Source organism: Corvus cornix, chromosome 4 (genome assembly GCF_000738735.6).
Source record: "Corvus cornix cornix isolate S_Up_H32 chromosome 4, ASM73873v5, whole genome shotgun sequence".
Classification (NCBI taxonomy): domain Eukaryota; kingdom Metazoa; phylum Chordata; class Aves; order Passeriformes; family Corvidae; genus Corvus; species Corvus cornix.
The window spans coordinates 14,449,965-14,466,910 of record NC_046334.1 but is presented as its reverse complement, the minus strand read 5'-3'; positions in this window follow the sequence as shown (position 1 = coordinate 14,466,910).

The window sequence follows — 16,946 nt, the reverse complement described above, 5'->3', positions numbered from 1 at the left end:
AGGCTTTTGCAAGTATAGAATACAGAAAATGATCTGAATAGTAAGAAGACCCTATTAAGACATGAGGATGAGAGCTTTAACCTTAATCAGTGACAAACTCCAAATATTAAAGATATACATATTTATTCTGTGCATTTGGGAAGATGGCAGCTGATGTAATTATGTTGTTAGTATTGAAGAGTTGTTTTCTATTCAAATGATGAGGGAGAATGGTTCAGTTACTGAAAGAAAACTGCCATTAAAGCTTTTGGAATGAACATATCAATCAATGTTTATTCAAAAGTTCTTGGAACACTAAGACTTTTTTCAGGAGGATGAAGCTAGTATTGTTCTAATACCTTAAAAGAATAAATGGGATAATAATAGTTTACCCATGTGACATTGATCAGCCAAAATACAGGATAGACAATATTTTTAACTCAGTTAGCAAATAATTTAAAAGAAGAAAGATATTTCCAATTACTGTGGGCTTCTGCTAAAAAATCTATATATCCTGGCAGAAAAATAAAGCCTGGCAAGCAGACTTTGCTTTCTTAATGATGCTGCAGGTTTCACTTATTGATGTAATTTAATTAGACTTCAGTAAAGCATTTGACTTAACATTTGGCTTTTTGAATTAAACACTTCAATGACACAATTATTTGTATCCTGTACATAAACTTACAAAGAAAACTTGTAAAAACAAAAAAGATAAACCAGCAGATTTAAAATTACTCTTAATATTCTGGAATGATATCTGAAGTACTTCACAAGCAGACATTTACGCCATGGCTACATCTCCTGTGTTAAACATATATAATTCATTTGACTTGGAAGCAAAGTAAGAATTTTTTTTTTTTTTTTATGGAGATGTGTTCAAAGGATCTTGCATGCCAAACAATATGTAAGTTAGAGAGAGCACTCTTTAGCAGAGAATCAAAGGCAGTCTACATCTCCATAGTAATATGAAGAGGCAGTAGCCTTTCTGTGGTTAAGGATGAAACCAGCTCCTATTACAATGCTGTGTTTTAGCACCAATTTAATTTGCCTAGAAATGTTTGGCCTGCAAGTCCTGAAGGGAAAGGATGTCTGTCCATGGAAAAAAAATTCAGTTGCTAGCACTTTTTTGTTCCTATCATTAGAGTAGGTTTTCTCCCAATTCTGTAAGCAATGATAATGTCCAAGGAAGGATAATATTTCATAGCAGATACTCTTTGCAAGAACTGTGTGAAGAACTAATTTTCTTGAAAAAAAATTGATTTCAGACATTGGCATATTCAAAAATGTAACCTAGAGATGCAAAAAGTACAATGTATTGATCATTATGAGTAGCTGGTACCCTTAGGAAATATGTTTGTGCACCTTTAATGGTTACACGGAAAAGGAATTGCTGTGCTTAAATGTGGCAATGCCTGAAACTTACCAGAACATATCAGGATACTCCTGAATATTGAATACTTGAGTACTGCTCATTAAAAAAATAAGTGTTTTCATTCCTGCCTAACTGTCCATCTTTGGTCCCTGGTAGTTTTGATTTTCCTATTACTTATCAACCTGTCCACTACACAAAAAGACCCCAAATCTGAAGTGTCCCCAGTCCTTCACTTTAGAAGGGGGAAAAGAGGAAGAGACTTGGTGCAAATTAAAGTATCATGGAGAAGAGTATGAAGGGAAAAAAGGAGGAAAGGCCAGATTGTTAAAAATACAAAACCAGGGAACTGGAGGGGGGCAACACTGAGCATGCTACCAAGTAACAACCAGTGTACAAACGTTTTCTTGGCATTTGCCTGAGAGCACCTAATAAACTAAGTCAAGAATGTTGGAATTGCAAGTAATAACTGCTTTCCAAAACTCATGCTCTTAAGTCTTTATATCATGCCATTGTAGGCCCTATATTCTATATGCATTACAGACAAAAGTGCCCCAGCATGCACTTTTTATGTCATGACAAACCGAAATTTATCCCATCAATATCTCCTCCTGGTTCTGTTTACTTATTTCAGGTACTTTTATAGGTCTGCATCAGATGGATTTTCACCTACTGAAACATTTGTAACATTGCCAACTTACTTGTTTGGCCTTCTTTTGAAAGCTGTCTAGAAAGATTTATATAAAAAGTTAATCAAACTACATCACTGACTCAACTCATCAGTACAACTTTTTCATCACCATAACAATATCTCTGTGACATCTAGCTTATCATCATGAATTATGGGGGAAAGGATAAACAACCCATTAAGAAATTAAAGGCCCACAAAGGTGCAGTTTGATAAAGGATAAAAAAACCCACGGGGTATGTATAATAAAATCTCTCTCCCCTGAAGAGTGATTGTTATCTTTCTTTCATGAGCGTCAAAGACCTGGAGCTTCTCAGTGCCTCAGGCAAGTGAGTTTGAAGGTCTCCTTCATAACTGAATGGGAAATTGTAATCAGAATTAGCTTATGACTGTTTATCCTTATAGAGCATTTTAAAAAATGTTTTGTGTGTAGAACTGATATTAGTAACTAATAGAAAAAACCACTGTAATCACATTTAGAAAACTTGACTGTATTTTCAGTATTCAGTGTGTGGTTATCTGTTTATTCTGGTGTATGTTGGGACAAGCTCTTTCATGGAGAGCTGAGCTAAATAGTTCTAATCCATTAATTTGTACAGTATTCATTCTGTAATAAATGGAAGCCTGGGTAAAAGAACAGTGATGTACAGATAAAGATGTCTTTACAACCCCAAGAGAAATAAGTTATTCTTAAATAAGTTTTCATTTCCTGAGACAAAATATGCAGCCAATATTCTTACTGTACTGCAATTAATTATGCCTTTCTTTATCCTAATGGAAGGCAGCAGTATTTACAGCCTTTCAGACTCCTCTGAGTGAATTTCATGATTCTGTATGTGGTGTGACTTGTGGCTGAATGAGAATCTAACTCAATCAAAGGAGGTGCAATCAAAATGAATGACTTAAGAGATGACAGTAGAATTATCCTGTACAGTTCTGTTCCTTGTATGAAAAATTATGCTTAAATTGGTGAAAAAAATGATTTGAGATAATAAGAAAGTCTGCCAGCAAGAGATGCTCATATTCAGCTGGCAGAAAAAAATTATTTTTTTCCCCAGTAAGTTGAAACTCCAAAGTTTTGCACTTGGTCCGTGAAGATTGTTTGTTCTTGATTGATATTAAACTCTTCTTTCGCTATTGTTTTCTAGTTCTGGTCACACCCATTGATTGCATCTCGTCTAAAACACTGATACAGACAGGCAACAGCAATTATTTACAGATCCCATTTTGTGATGGAGCCCAGCCCTGAGACCTCTGTGCACTAGTGCATTGTAAATGATAAATAACAAATAATATTATGCTAACTACGGAGAACAGATGTCTTTTGAGGTCGGTAGATCTAAAATTCTCTTTCTAGATGACTTCTGGAAAACTGTCAGTGACAGCCAGTGTTGCCTTTGGCCTGTTCTCTGTTAGCCCAGCGTTTATAAGATGTGTTCAGGTGGGAGAATACCCAGCAGAGGCTCACCTACAGTTTAAAGGCTTACCTATAGAGGTTTATAACTTAAAGTAGGGAGAGTGAAAAGGCATGGAAAGGTCACGTCTAGGAAAATAATGTGTTGTTCTTATATAGTCTAAGACAATATTTAGGTGTGTCATGCCAGAGATAGTTCAAATTCTTTGGGTTCAGTAGGTCAGGTGATTAATGGATGTTTATGCGCCACTGTGTAAACTCTTATCTAACAATATAAGGCTAAGAAATTTGCTCCTTTTCTGGTAGAGTAGGTATTTAAATTGAACTTTGGAAACTTTCAGGGTGAAAAGCACTTTGTAGGAATACACTTCCACATCCAGTACTGCTGGGTACTTACCTCCAAACTGAATGTGAAATTATGCATTGTGATAAACCTGTGCATTAAACTACTGGAATTTTGTCATAGTGTCCCTACCAAATTATTTTGTGAAAGTGTCTCATACATTGTCATAGGTTAGCAAGCATAGTCCCGGAAGGGATATCCTTGCTAAGAGGTGCTTACAGCTTCCTCTGTGACCTGATAGAACCTATCAGCTGGCCAGTTTGAATGTGGACAATTCTTTAAGCCACTTAAAGTTGTGACCACCTCTGTGATTCACATTTAAGAATAGACAAACTCTCCCCCAAGCTCTCTCTCATTTCCGGCACTGGGACAGGTGACTGTGGGCCCCGTGTGGGGGCCACCGGGCCCGGCCAGGCTCTGCTTGGGCCAGGCCGGGCCGGGCCACGGCCATCCTGGAGCCGATGGACCTGTTCCAGCCATGGAACCCCCCCACTGCCTTGCCGTGGACGGCCAGAGCGGCTCGGCTCTCCCCCCTCTCCACTGCGATAAGAAACATTCAACATTCCAGCTGCAAAGCTGCAAGGCCGAGGTGAGATTAACCCTTTTATTGCTGTGAAGAGCTGAAAACCTGAGGGAAGAGAGAGAGGAGATGCTTAAAGCTGAAATTCTGTTGTGAAGCTATGATATATCAGAGGATCCCGTTGTAATTCCATGAAGATATGGGGGGTGGAGTGTTCAGCTCGTAAGCAAAAGCACCTGCGCTGAGATAGGCAGATGCTGACGCAGCTGTAATTTCATGAGAAGTTTGGACAGGGAGAGATGAACCTGGTGAGGACTTTTGCTCCAAACAGGAAAGGAGAAAACCTCAGTCCCTAGAGATGAACCAGATGAGGATTTTTGCTCCAGATGGGAAAGGAGAAACCTCAGTTCCTAGAGATGCTGCCAGAGATAGTCCTAACGATGAAGATGATGAAGACCCTTTGCTCCCAGGGAAGGAGAAGGGCCTCTGTTTTTGTTTCTGAACGGCTCAACCTTAAAATTGTACCCCAAAAAACTTCAAGAGTGGACCCTCGAACGTGGGAAAACCAATTGCTATCTGTGTGTGACCTTGAACAAGCTGCAAGTCGGGGGAAGGGACTCACACGCAGGCAGAGAGACTCCTCTTCCTAAATGGACTGAACAATATTTGGAAGTGGGTGGCTTTCTCGTTGTGATACTGTTTTCATAGCATGAGCAAGAAGAGACTTCTCTTTCTAAATGGACTGAACAAGGTTATTATGGAAGTGGTAACAGACTGAACATCTCAAGGGTTGTCTTTTTACATTGTCAGTGGGAGAAGGGAGGAAGGTGGGGTGAGGAGGAGAGTTCTGAAGGTGGTATAATTTTTTTTTTTTCTTTTCTCCCTTCTTTTAGGTCTGTTAATAAACTTCCTTATATTCTTTCAAGTTTGGTGCCTGCTTTGCATTTCTCCTAATTCTTATCTCACAGCAGATAAACAGTAATGAGTATTTTGGACCAAACCTCTTACACATTAGATAGATTGTTGTTATCAACTAGACACAAAAGTGATACTGAAATTACAATGGAGGCCATTTTAACATTCCCTATCAGTGACACGAATATAGGCTTCATTTATTAATTGTAGCTGATTAGCCACAAGGCAAACATTTAATTAAACCTTGGGAGACAATAACATTGCACATAAATTATCCATTTAAGAGCACATAGGTCTTTATTTTTCATTAAAAATTGTTTAACCAATAACAACACATCTTAAGTTCAATCTGTATTTGCACAGATTTGAAGTCAGAGAACTCCCTAGTGCATTGCTGGAGGTTTTTTTCAGACATTTATTTCCTGATGTATTTTGATTTGTATTTACTTACCGCTTGTTCATGCTGTTTTCCTGATTAGTGAGACTGCCACTCAAATCATGGGTTAACAATTGATTTAAAAAGTCCTACCAAATTATTTACATTTAAAATTATTTCAAAATAGTCTAAAAGGTATGTTAGGTGCTCATGGGATTCAGAAAAGCAAAAATACAAACAAATATGGTGTATTATTGCTATATATTGAAGGCTTCTCTATTGAATTATTTGTGTCCAATGCAGCTGTTTTCTGTTCTTCTAGCATTGGGATTTTTTTTCCTGTAAGAATATATGCTTATTGTTTTATATGTTTTTCTGAATACTGCCATATTATATTAAATGTAGCTTAAAATTCAAGCAGCAAGATGACTACTTAAGAAACTGTTATATTAGTCTAAAATTCAATTTTCCATAAAAGCCCCTTACTTTCCATGAATTTGAGAAGATCATTATCTGCTCTGTTAAGTAATTTTAAGAACTGAGAACACCATTAAAACATTTGTGGTCAGCCATAAGCTTTGTGGGCAGGTCATTTTTCTTCAGCATATGTTTTCTACCCAGAACATTTTCTGAATATTGTAGACTGAGGCAAAAATATCTGACAAGTAGCTTGAGGGAAAAAAAATCCCCTGATAAAAATAAAAATTATTTTGATAATGTAGTGCACTGATTCTTATTTTGTATAATTATAAGAGCCCAAACTCAAACTTATAAGATCTTGATACTAAATTCTATTTCACTATCCTGTGATAGTGTATAAGGAGCTTAGGGAAGCACGATGTGAGGTATACTTGATTTTCCTTCAGTGTGTTTATATTTACATTAAAAAATTGCAAAAATATCAAACAAATATTTGTGTCTCAAATATTGCAGATATTTTCTGAAAATAAGTCAAAGGATATTCCTATAAATGTTAATGCCAGCTCATATGCCTGCCACCTTCTTTACCTGGCTTTTATCTCTGTAGGCAATACTAGAGCATGAATCTTGCCTCTCTCTTTTCAAAGTGCCTTATTTATAGGAGTGCAGGGAAAACAGTTTCTGCTTAATTGTGGGATGAAAGCACTTCTGAAAATCAGTCTGGTGAGGTATTACCAATGCTTTCCAAATATTTACTTCTTCTGCTAAGACGTTGAAACCAGACAAGCTACTTTGTCTTGTAATAGCACTTTTCTTTAAAAATTGCAGAAGTAAATGAACAAGCGAAGGGAACCAATATGATTAAAACTTAAGAGATGAGCCCTGTAATATCCCAAACTAGCCTCTTTCCCTTCAGGTATAGGAATAGGCTCAGAGACTTTCCTAACCAGTTGGGTTTTTTCTCTTTTCCCATTTTATTTTTGATTTGGAAAGCAGAGAATTTAAAAAAAAAAAAAAATCTAGAAATCAATTATCAGATAAAAGCAAGCAGACAAAATAACCACACCAAAACCCAAAAGCTGAAACACAGTAGATTTGCACAACTGCCTGTGAAGTTAAATGTAGGTTACTACATTCATCTGGAAAGATATTTAGATGGCAAATGGAAAGTAGCTGCTGTGAAGCACATCACATTCATATATAATTGAAGTACCCGAGAGTAAAATACTGAGGCACAATAGGTGACAACTGATAAAAACAAGAGAAGTATAAAACAGGATACAAAACTCTGGGGAGTACAGAGAATATCTAACAAAGGCTGAAGAACCTACAATAACTGTATCTAAATTACCAGATAATACAAAAATAATAACTGAACTGATAAAGCCTGAGAATTCAGTGAAGTGCTGCTGTTGGAATGATACTTTACTGGAATCAGCATTATTTGCCTGATTTTCTTCACTACCATGCAAAGAAGAGGAAGATTTTTAGCTGCCTGCAAGATGTCCAGAACAGGGAAGCAGGAGTTTCCCAGCAAAAGCCAATGGCTTTACTCATTCTTTATGGATCTGCCTCAAAACGAAGTGTTCACAGATGAAGGTGACATTTATTGTCCCTCAGTCTGCAAGGATGTCTAAGTGTAACTCAAGACTGATCCAGTCTAGCCTTACCCTTATTTTGCTTGCTTATCTGGTCAAAGTAAAATCTTTCGGAGAGTGAAGCAGAAGACAGCAACGGAAATGATAGTTTAGGGCCATAAATCCTGAAGAAGGCATTATCACTATGCTAAGAGCTGAACTTGGATCTGCATGCAGTTGCAGTAGGCTTTGACGTAAATGCCTTTGTCTTGTGGTGACCACAAGGTCCAAACTGTTGAGTCACATTCTCCCCTAAATGTGAAACAGAAGTTTGTGTCAGACAGTTTCTCGTGAATTAGGCTATGGGAGAACATGTTTATTGAAAATAGATGTTCTTGGAATTCTTCCATGGACAAACTTCACCCTATTGTAATTGTAGTACACATCTGTGTCGCATTTTCACAGCACAGTTTCCTCAGATGCAGAGAATTCAGCCATGTTGTCTATCTTGCTCTATCCTGGCCATCATTTTCCACAAATTTACAGGTGCTCTGAATTTTAAATCTCTCACTCAGCTCCAGAGAGGATGATGCTAAAGGCAGCTTTTCTTGGGACTTGACCATGAATTCAAAACTTTCATAACCTGGAGCACTGTGCACAGTTCTGGTACCACTAACATAAGAAGGACACGGAACTGTTGGAGCAGGTCCAGAGGAGGGACATGAAATTGGTAAGAGGACTGGAGCACCTTCTCCTACGAAGACAGGCTGAGAAATTTGGGCTGTTCAGTCTGCAGAAGAGAAGGTTTTGTGGAGACTTTGTAACAACTTTCCAGGCTACAGGGGGGCTACAGGGAAGCCAGAAAGGGATTCTTTGGTAGGAACTCCAGTGACAGGAAATTTAGGAAATTTAAGGAAATTTAGGTTAGACCTTAGGAAGAAATTATTTACTGTGAGGGTGGCGAGGCACTGGCACAGGTTGCCCAGAGAAGCTGTGGATGCCCCAACCCTGGAAGTGTTGAAGATCAGGTTGGATAAAGCTTGAGCAACCTGGTTTAGTGGATTTTACCAGCCCATGGTAAAGGGGTGGAACTAAGTGATCTTTAAGGTCCATTCCAACCCTTAACATTCTATGACTCAATGATTCTATAACAATCCATTACCTTTATGCCATTACAACATCAGTCTTCAACTTTGTCTTAAAGTGTTGTGAGATAGAAATTCTTACGGGGTGATTAATGATCATTTCTTTGAACAATGTTATTTAAACAGTTTGAACTAAGTACATGGGAACAAGCTGTAGTTTAGTAATATGGCCATGGCTGAGAGATGGATTATGGCAATATTAAAGACAATAATTTGAGTTTACTTCAAGAAATATCAGAAGCTAATATCCATAATGAAATTCAACATTAACTCCTCCTGGATGATACACTGTAATATCAGCACCCATCTGTCCTTGGTGTTGGATTTGTTGAGAGGAATTTCTGGTCTCCAGAACCCAGTATGGAGGATTCAGCCAAGATGCTTCTGCTTTGCAGAACCAGCCTTCTCTGCCATAACAATTTAAACAAAGTCAGGGTTAAGAATCTTCCATAGTATAGGTCTATAATGACCTACATTGTTATCTTATAATCATCTAATTTTGTAATTTTAACAGCTGCCTTCTTGTCCACCCTGTGAACTTTGCCTCTGAACTCTCCCCGAGGCCTCATAGTGAATCCTTGCCCTCTTCAACCTGAGCAGAGTTCAGGCACTGCCTTTTGCCTCTGTACTCAGCCTTAGCAAGCAGTTTCCCTGTCCTGCACACTCCCCTGAGAGCTGGGTCCCTGCTGTCGAACCAGGAAAGACTCTACAAAGACAAGCTCCCCAGGAGCCATCAGGAATTTCTTTCTTTTCTCTTTTCTGGCAAAGGTTTTTAAAGTATCATAGCAGATAAATGTGGTGATTGAAGTGTATGAAATAGAGGCATTGTAGAGATCCTACCTTGATTTTAACAATAAAAAGAACTGAAGAAAAAGGTATGAGAGGCAGTTGTCTGGCTTGTTTCTGAAGAGCTGGGGATTCTTCTTCCTTGTGCCTCATGTTTTTCTTGAAATATTGGTGTTTCCCTCATTTACAGCTAAATACTTTTTTTTCTAGAACTCATAGCAAAATGGACCTTCTTCCTAAAAGAGCAGTCCTTTGTTTTTTCTGTCTTTCTCTTACTACATTTTTCTCAGTATTTTTATGGTATCTTTTGAAGAGGGACCTAATTCTGTATCCATACAGATAGGGAGTAGGCAAAGAGGGCAGCACAACACAAAGAAACCCTTGCAGGCATGCCCAGAAAAACAGGTCATACAGCTTATGGCACAGTTATATCCATGAAAAAAGTAAGAATTACGTATTTCATTCTTCCCAGGAAAGATTTAGTCAAGAAACATTCAGATCACTTATTTATGTACATGAAGACACATCATGACATCACTTACAATGTCTAGTAAAAGTAGTGGCAAAGGTAGGATATCAACATAAAACTGTAGATGGTTTAAAAAATAAAATGAAGGAAAATTCATTAAATAATGAAATAAAATGAATATCACTCATTTGTTCTTATACAGTAAACTGATTGCTTATGGAACAATTTGATTTAAAATTTTTAAGTCTTTGCAGAATATCTGTTTCATTTGTAAGTGAAGAAGCTCCAATCAAATCTGCCACTCAGTCTTAAAAGATTCTGTTTGGTTAAATAATTTCTCCTCCAAAAATCTTGTATTTATTTTAAAGGTGAAATAATCTCTCATTATTATAAGACCAATAACTGGCAGGTTAGAAAAGTGTAGTGGTTTGGTCCAAAATACTCATTACTGTTTATCTGCTGTGAGATAAGAATTAGGAGAAATGCAAAGCAGGCACCAAACTTGAAAGAATATAAAGAAGTTTATTAACAGACCTAAAAGAAGAAAAAGAAAATTATACCACCTTCAGAACTCTCCTCCTCACCCCACCTTCCTCCCTTCTCCCACTGACAATGTAAAAAGACAACCCTTGAGATGTTCAGTCTGTTTACCACTTCCATAATAACCTTGTTCAGTCCATTTAGAAAGAGAAGTCTCTTCTTGCTCATGCTATGAAAACATTATCACAACGAGACAGCCACCCACTTCCAAATATTGTTCAGTCCATTTAGGAAGAGGAGTCTCTCTGCCTGCATGTGAGTCCCTTCCCCCGACTTGCAGCTTTTCCCGCAACTGCTTTCGAGGGTCCACTCTTGAAGTTTTTTGGGGCACAATTTTAAGGTTGAGCCGTTCAGAAACAAAAACAGAGGCCCTTCTCCTTCCCTGGGAGCAAAGGGTCTTCATCATCTTCATCGTTAGGACTATCTCTGGGAGCATCTCTAGGGACTGAGGTTTCTCCTTTCCCATCTGGAGCAAAAATCCTCATCTGGTTCATCTCTAGGGACTGAGGTTTTCTCCTTTCCTGTTTGGAGCAAAAGTCCTCATCAGGTTCATCTCTCCCTGTCCAAACTTCTCATGAAATTACAGCTGCGTCAGCATCTGCCTATCTCAGTGCAGGTGCTTTTGCTTACGAGCTGAACACTCCACCCCCCATATCTTCATGGAATTACAACGGGATCCTCTGATATATCATAGCTTCACAACAGAATTTCAGCTTTAAGCATCTCCTCTCTCTCTTCCCTCAGGTTTTCAGCTCTTCACAGCAATAAAAGGGTTAATCTCACCTCGGCCTTGCAGCTTTGCAGCTGGAATGTTGAATTTTTCTTATCGCAGTGGAGAGGGGGGAGAGCCGAGCCGCTCTGGCTGCTCACGGCAAGGCAGTGGGGGGGGTTCCATGGCTGGAACAGGTCCATGGCTCCAGGATGGCCGTGGCCCGGCCCGGCCTGGCCCAAGCAGGGCCTGGCCGGGCCCGCTGGCCCCCACACGGGGCCCGCAGTCACCTGTCCCAGTGCCGGAAATAAGAGAGAGCTTGGAGGGGGAGTTTGTCTATTCTTAAATGTGGATCACAGAGGCGGTCACAACTTTAAGTGGCTTAAAGAATTGTCCATATTCAAACTGTCCAGCTGATAGGTTCTATCAGGTCCCAGAGGAAGCTGTAAGCACCCCTCAGCAAGGATATCCCTTCCAGGACTATGCTTGCTAACCTATGACATTCTCCACCCCTAATCGGAAGGAAAAGCAAAATCCAACTCTCAGTCTCGAGAACAAGAAACTGAAACAACTGGCCAAAAGCTGACTGGAAAGCAGGATGCTGGGTGCTTCCTCGCTCCCCTGCCGCAGCTGGGGGGGAAAACAAGACCCTGCTATCTGTGTGTGACCTTGAACAAGCTGCAAACTGCTTTGAAAAAGTTTTGCTCAGTTTTTTTCCTTCCCCCTCTCAGTTTAGAGGCATAGAAAGACACAGAAATTAATTTCTGGGCATAGGCAGCGATATGGGATACACATCATAAGGTCACCCCAAGACAAAAAGTGAAGCAAATCTTTAGAAAAATTTACTTGCTGTTTATATCTTTGAAGCTGCCAACTATATTTTCAGTAATTGATAATACTGTATCATAAAATAAATAGACGTGTTATACTTTTTTACGTTTGCATAAAAGTTGAAGCAGAGGATAAATATACCTGATAATTGTATGTATCATTTGAAAGTAAAATTGATTAACTGTTGTTAATTTCCCTGTGGGTTAAAAAAGTTTTGGGATTGAAAATTTTGCGTACCTATACAAATCAAGCATTTCTCCTCCTTTAAAAAATAATACCACAGGATGTCTGTAGCCTTTAAGACACTCTAAGTAATAAGAGTAATACTGCAGTTTGCAGTAATTACTGTCGAATACTCTGTTTTATAAAGATGGCACTTAATATTTCACCCAGTAAAACTCAGTTATTCATGTTTTAAAATTAATGTGGTGTAAACATGTAAATATTAAAGTGCAAATATACAGTTATGCAGACAGAGAAGCAAGTGTGAAAATCTAGACTTCCCTGTCTATGTTTATATAATCTGCATACATTTGCATTTCATATGATGTTATTATAAAAGGGTGAGGAAGCCTTCATATTTTTTGGATGTGGATCTTATTACTAAGGCAGAAAGTGGTAGCTAATGCTGAGAAACAGAAATGCATACCAGTAAGAATGTGTGAATCTAAAGGCTAAATGGAAAACATCGAGTATTACCGAGTGGTTTTATTCTTTGATAGACATCTGAGTTATAATTTGTAATTAGTAATCATTGGTCTAACTTTTGCTTGTGTCACGATTTAACCCCAGCCAGAAACCGAGCCCCAGGCAGCCCCTTGCTCACTCCTCCAATCCCCTGCCAGCAGGATTGTGGAGAAAATTGGAAGAGTAAAAGCTGGAAAACGAATGGGTTGAGATAAAGACAGTTTAACAGGGAAAGCAAAAGCCACAAAGAGCAAAACAAGGAATTAATTCCCTGCTTCCCATGGGCAGGCAGGTGTTCAGCCATCTCCAGGAGAGCAGGGCCCCCTCATGCATCACAGGCGACTTGGGAAGACCAGCGTCATCACTCCAAACATCCCCCACTTCCTCATTTTCGCCCCCAGGTTATACACTGAGCATGATGTCACACGGTCTGGAATATCCCTTTGGTCAGCTGGAGTCACCTGTCCTGGCTGTGTCTCCTGACACTTTCCCACACCCCCTTGCCAATGTGGCAGTAGAAAACATCTCCACATTATCAACCCTGTGTTCAGCACAAATCCAAAGTACAGATCTATACCAGCCACTGGGAAGAATATTAACTCTGCTCCAGCCAAACCTAGCACAGCCTGGCTCACAAGCACAGCAGCACGCACAGCTTTCCACGCTGCCCCTGTTACTTCTATTTGCTGTAGCCACAATTATTGCAGCATTTGTTGCATTGGTAACAGCCAAGTTACTTCACATGAGCATACATTTTTCAAATGTTGTTCTGGGAATAAAATACTGATCCCATTGCATGTTTTCCCTCCCAGGACTAGCTGGTGTTTGTTCAAGTTCAATTTCAAAATGAGATTTATTCTGGTGCTGAGTAGGACTAGGTCATAAAGAAGATAAAACACTTGAAAGCTTTAATGTATTTTCATTGTTGTAACTAATGGCACCTTCAGAATAAACCAGGTAGTAAAATTGGCAGCTGTGATTTGCTTCTGAGTGCACGACATGATTTAAGTTATCATACTACCATAGTTAAGGTTACAGCTGCAAGTTAGTCTAAAATAATGTCCCAGATGTCTTTATATCTAAGAGCTTTCTATGCTGATGAGAGAATTCTTGAACACATTGCTTGCTTTTGCGTACAATTTTTTGTACTTCAAATATTTCTGCATCATTCCTGCACATATGGCCATGGTATTTTAGTCCTTATTTTCTTTTCAAGTATTAGCATCCTAAGTGGAATAAAGAGTTGGTGTCAGGTGTCAGTTTGCATCTCCTTTTTTGATTCCAGTCTTGTGCTCTGATTCAGGCATTCCCACAGCTTATTCCAGTTATATCTTTTGAACTTCCTGTTCCCATATAGATAATTGGGTATCTTGCACAGTCTTTTTCTAGACAGAATAAATGTGCCACTTTTGGGTTATAAGTACAATCTACGGTCAGTTTTTATGCAGTATTTATGCACCTCTTTCCAGAAAGATTATTTTGATGCTAATTTAGGCCACTGAAGAGCACAGTGAGTAATCACCAGCAAATTAAAACCTGTAGACAAATCAGATCTATTATTTCATATTTTTCAGAATGATGACAACCAAATGAGGTGTGAATAACACATCTATTGCCCTCCCCACCCCCAAGCCCTTCTCAAATCCTGTCAGTGACATAGAAGTTCGCAATTTTTATGGTTTCATTTCTGTGAACTCTCCCAGGGTTTGTCTATTTATGAAGTGGCAGGTACTTCTGGAAAGTAGGGATTGATGTAATATGTAAGAGAAAAGATCTTGAGACACACAACTTTTCCCACTTTATTTTCCAGAAATCTGCAGAACCAGCTGGTAGAAAATCTGAAATATTGATTAAACATATTATTTGTCCAAGACCACTGTGTATAATATTTCAAAGTTGCTTCAGCATTAGGGAACAAAATATAATATAAAATCATCTCAGTGGAATAATCAGAATTTGTACGTTATACTATTATTGCAGCACTTGTAAAAGGAAGCAAACTGTGGCCTTGCAATAGATTTTTGAAATTCTGTGTTTGTTTTGTAAGCACATCATTGATACAATAATGCAAATTACTCCGGTAATGTGACTGTGCAAAGCTCTCAATTTGTTTTACTTTTTTATAGTTATGTATTATTCATGTTGCATTAGCATATGTGCTGTTTATTTCCCTAATTGTAACAAGCACTTAATTAATTACACTATAACCTCTTGAATCTATAGGCCAACTGTTGCATCTTTAGTTAATATTTTAAAGTCTCATCTTTTTCCATTTTTCCATATGTCTTTGATGTTTTGTTTCTTACCCTTCTTGTTTGGGTTCTCTGTGGAATAGTCGCAGAATAATTCTGCCGTTCTCTTTTATGACTGAAACTTGCATTTTAACAGTGGTCTGGAGATAGTTTCTTCCTTGTGAAATATCAGTTTTAATAACAAGAAAAGAAAAATGCCATAAATCTGCACTAACCACATAAAGCTGAAGTCTCTGAGAGACTGATTAACATTGAGACTCTACACAGGTTTTTCAATAATTAGAGGATGTGCTTGCATGGAGCCATGACTGCTCTGGCCTTGATGCCATTTCCCAAAGCAGGCAGCAATTATTATAGCCCACAGTAAATTTCCTACACTCGTTGCCTCCAGCCACTGAAGATCTTTTTGGAGTAAAAGTCTCTTAATTTTCTACATTCTTCTCATCATCTTGGATTAGCAGCATGTTCTATGTATTTTCTTCAGTTGTTTTAGAAACAATTGACATCTGCTTTTCTGCTGCAGCATTTTCTTTGCACCTGAAGTTGAAGGGATCTGATCATAGCTTTTATTATATTAACATAGTCCTGGAGCTTTTGGCAGGGCAGCCAGAACCAAACTGTTACCACTGTCTTTGGGCTCAAGTGAGTAACCCCCACTCAGCACTCCCAAGCTTTGTGGTGCAGATTATATTTATGTATTGTTCTCAGATTTTTATGGTCTCCATGGTTCACAAATGAATTATTCATTGAGTTAGAGGGCTCCTTCTTCTGTGATACAGTGTCTTCACCTTGTTCTGTGCTTATTTTGACTAGAATTTTATTTTATCACAAAAACATCAACTATAAACTGACTCATCTAACCTTTAAAAAAAAAAAAAGATACTCATGGCTAGTAAATGAAATATTAAGTGGTTAAATTGAAAGTGGTTATATTGGTTTCTAATTATACAGGTCAGATGCTGCTAGGTATTAGTGGGGAGAAAATGCCCAGGTTGCTTTCTGTAAAATAATCTTGGATAGGGTTGTGTAAGATATGAAACCATTGCTGGTGCACTTCATAATTTGCCTTTACTCTTGTCAGCTCATCCTAAGCCTCTCCATGGTGATACAGTTAAATACAATAAAGGAACTTTTTAAGCGAGAAGGGACTTAAAGCCCTGAAAAGATCCACTGTAACAAATTGTACTTTCAGTGCAAATTTTCGGACATTCATTCATCAGTGTTTTGAGCTGACCGGAGACTTACCATTAGGAAGACCAAGGATATCACTTTAAGAACTAAAAATCCTTTGGAAAAGGATGTACGTGAAACTTAGGATGAGTTTGCAGAATGAGATAAGGATTGAAATAAGGACTGACATTGAGAAAAAGACTGAAAGAGAAGGAGAAGGAGAATAAACTTCTGACAGGGAACAAGTAGTCCAAAGAAATACAAATAGTAAGTGAAGAAAGATCAGGAAATGTGGAGGAGGATGAAATGTTTAAAGATGTTAGTTAGAATGTGAAGAAGAAGCATAACTAATGTTAGTGGAAAAGGGTAAGTTATTAAAAACCTGTTGAATAAACTTCTGGAGAGAAAATAGAGGAAAAACACTGTCAGACTGGGTATTGTGTGAGAAGAGTGAAAATGCGGGTAAATACAACTGGATTTCCAGTGGACCGATCTCAGAGTTGCCAAGTACAGTGCCTGGCAGTTTTGAAGGGTTTTTGAAGTTTGAGATGTCCAGGGCAGATGTGACACGTAAACAGACTTTCCATTCTCAGCTAGTTTTGGTAGAATAGGTTTGAACTGCCAGATGGGAATATCCTGATAAAGGAACTATCTTCTTATTGCTTTTGCTGAAAAAAACCCCAAAACCAAACAAACCTGTGTTAACAAGATCTTCAGTCTGGCACAGTAACAGTTTCATCTCGCATTTCTCTTAAG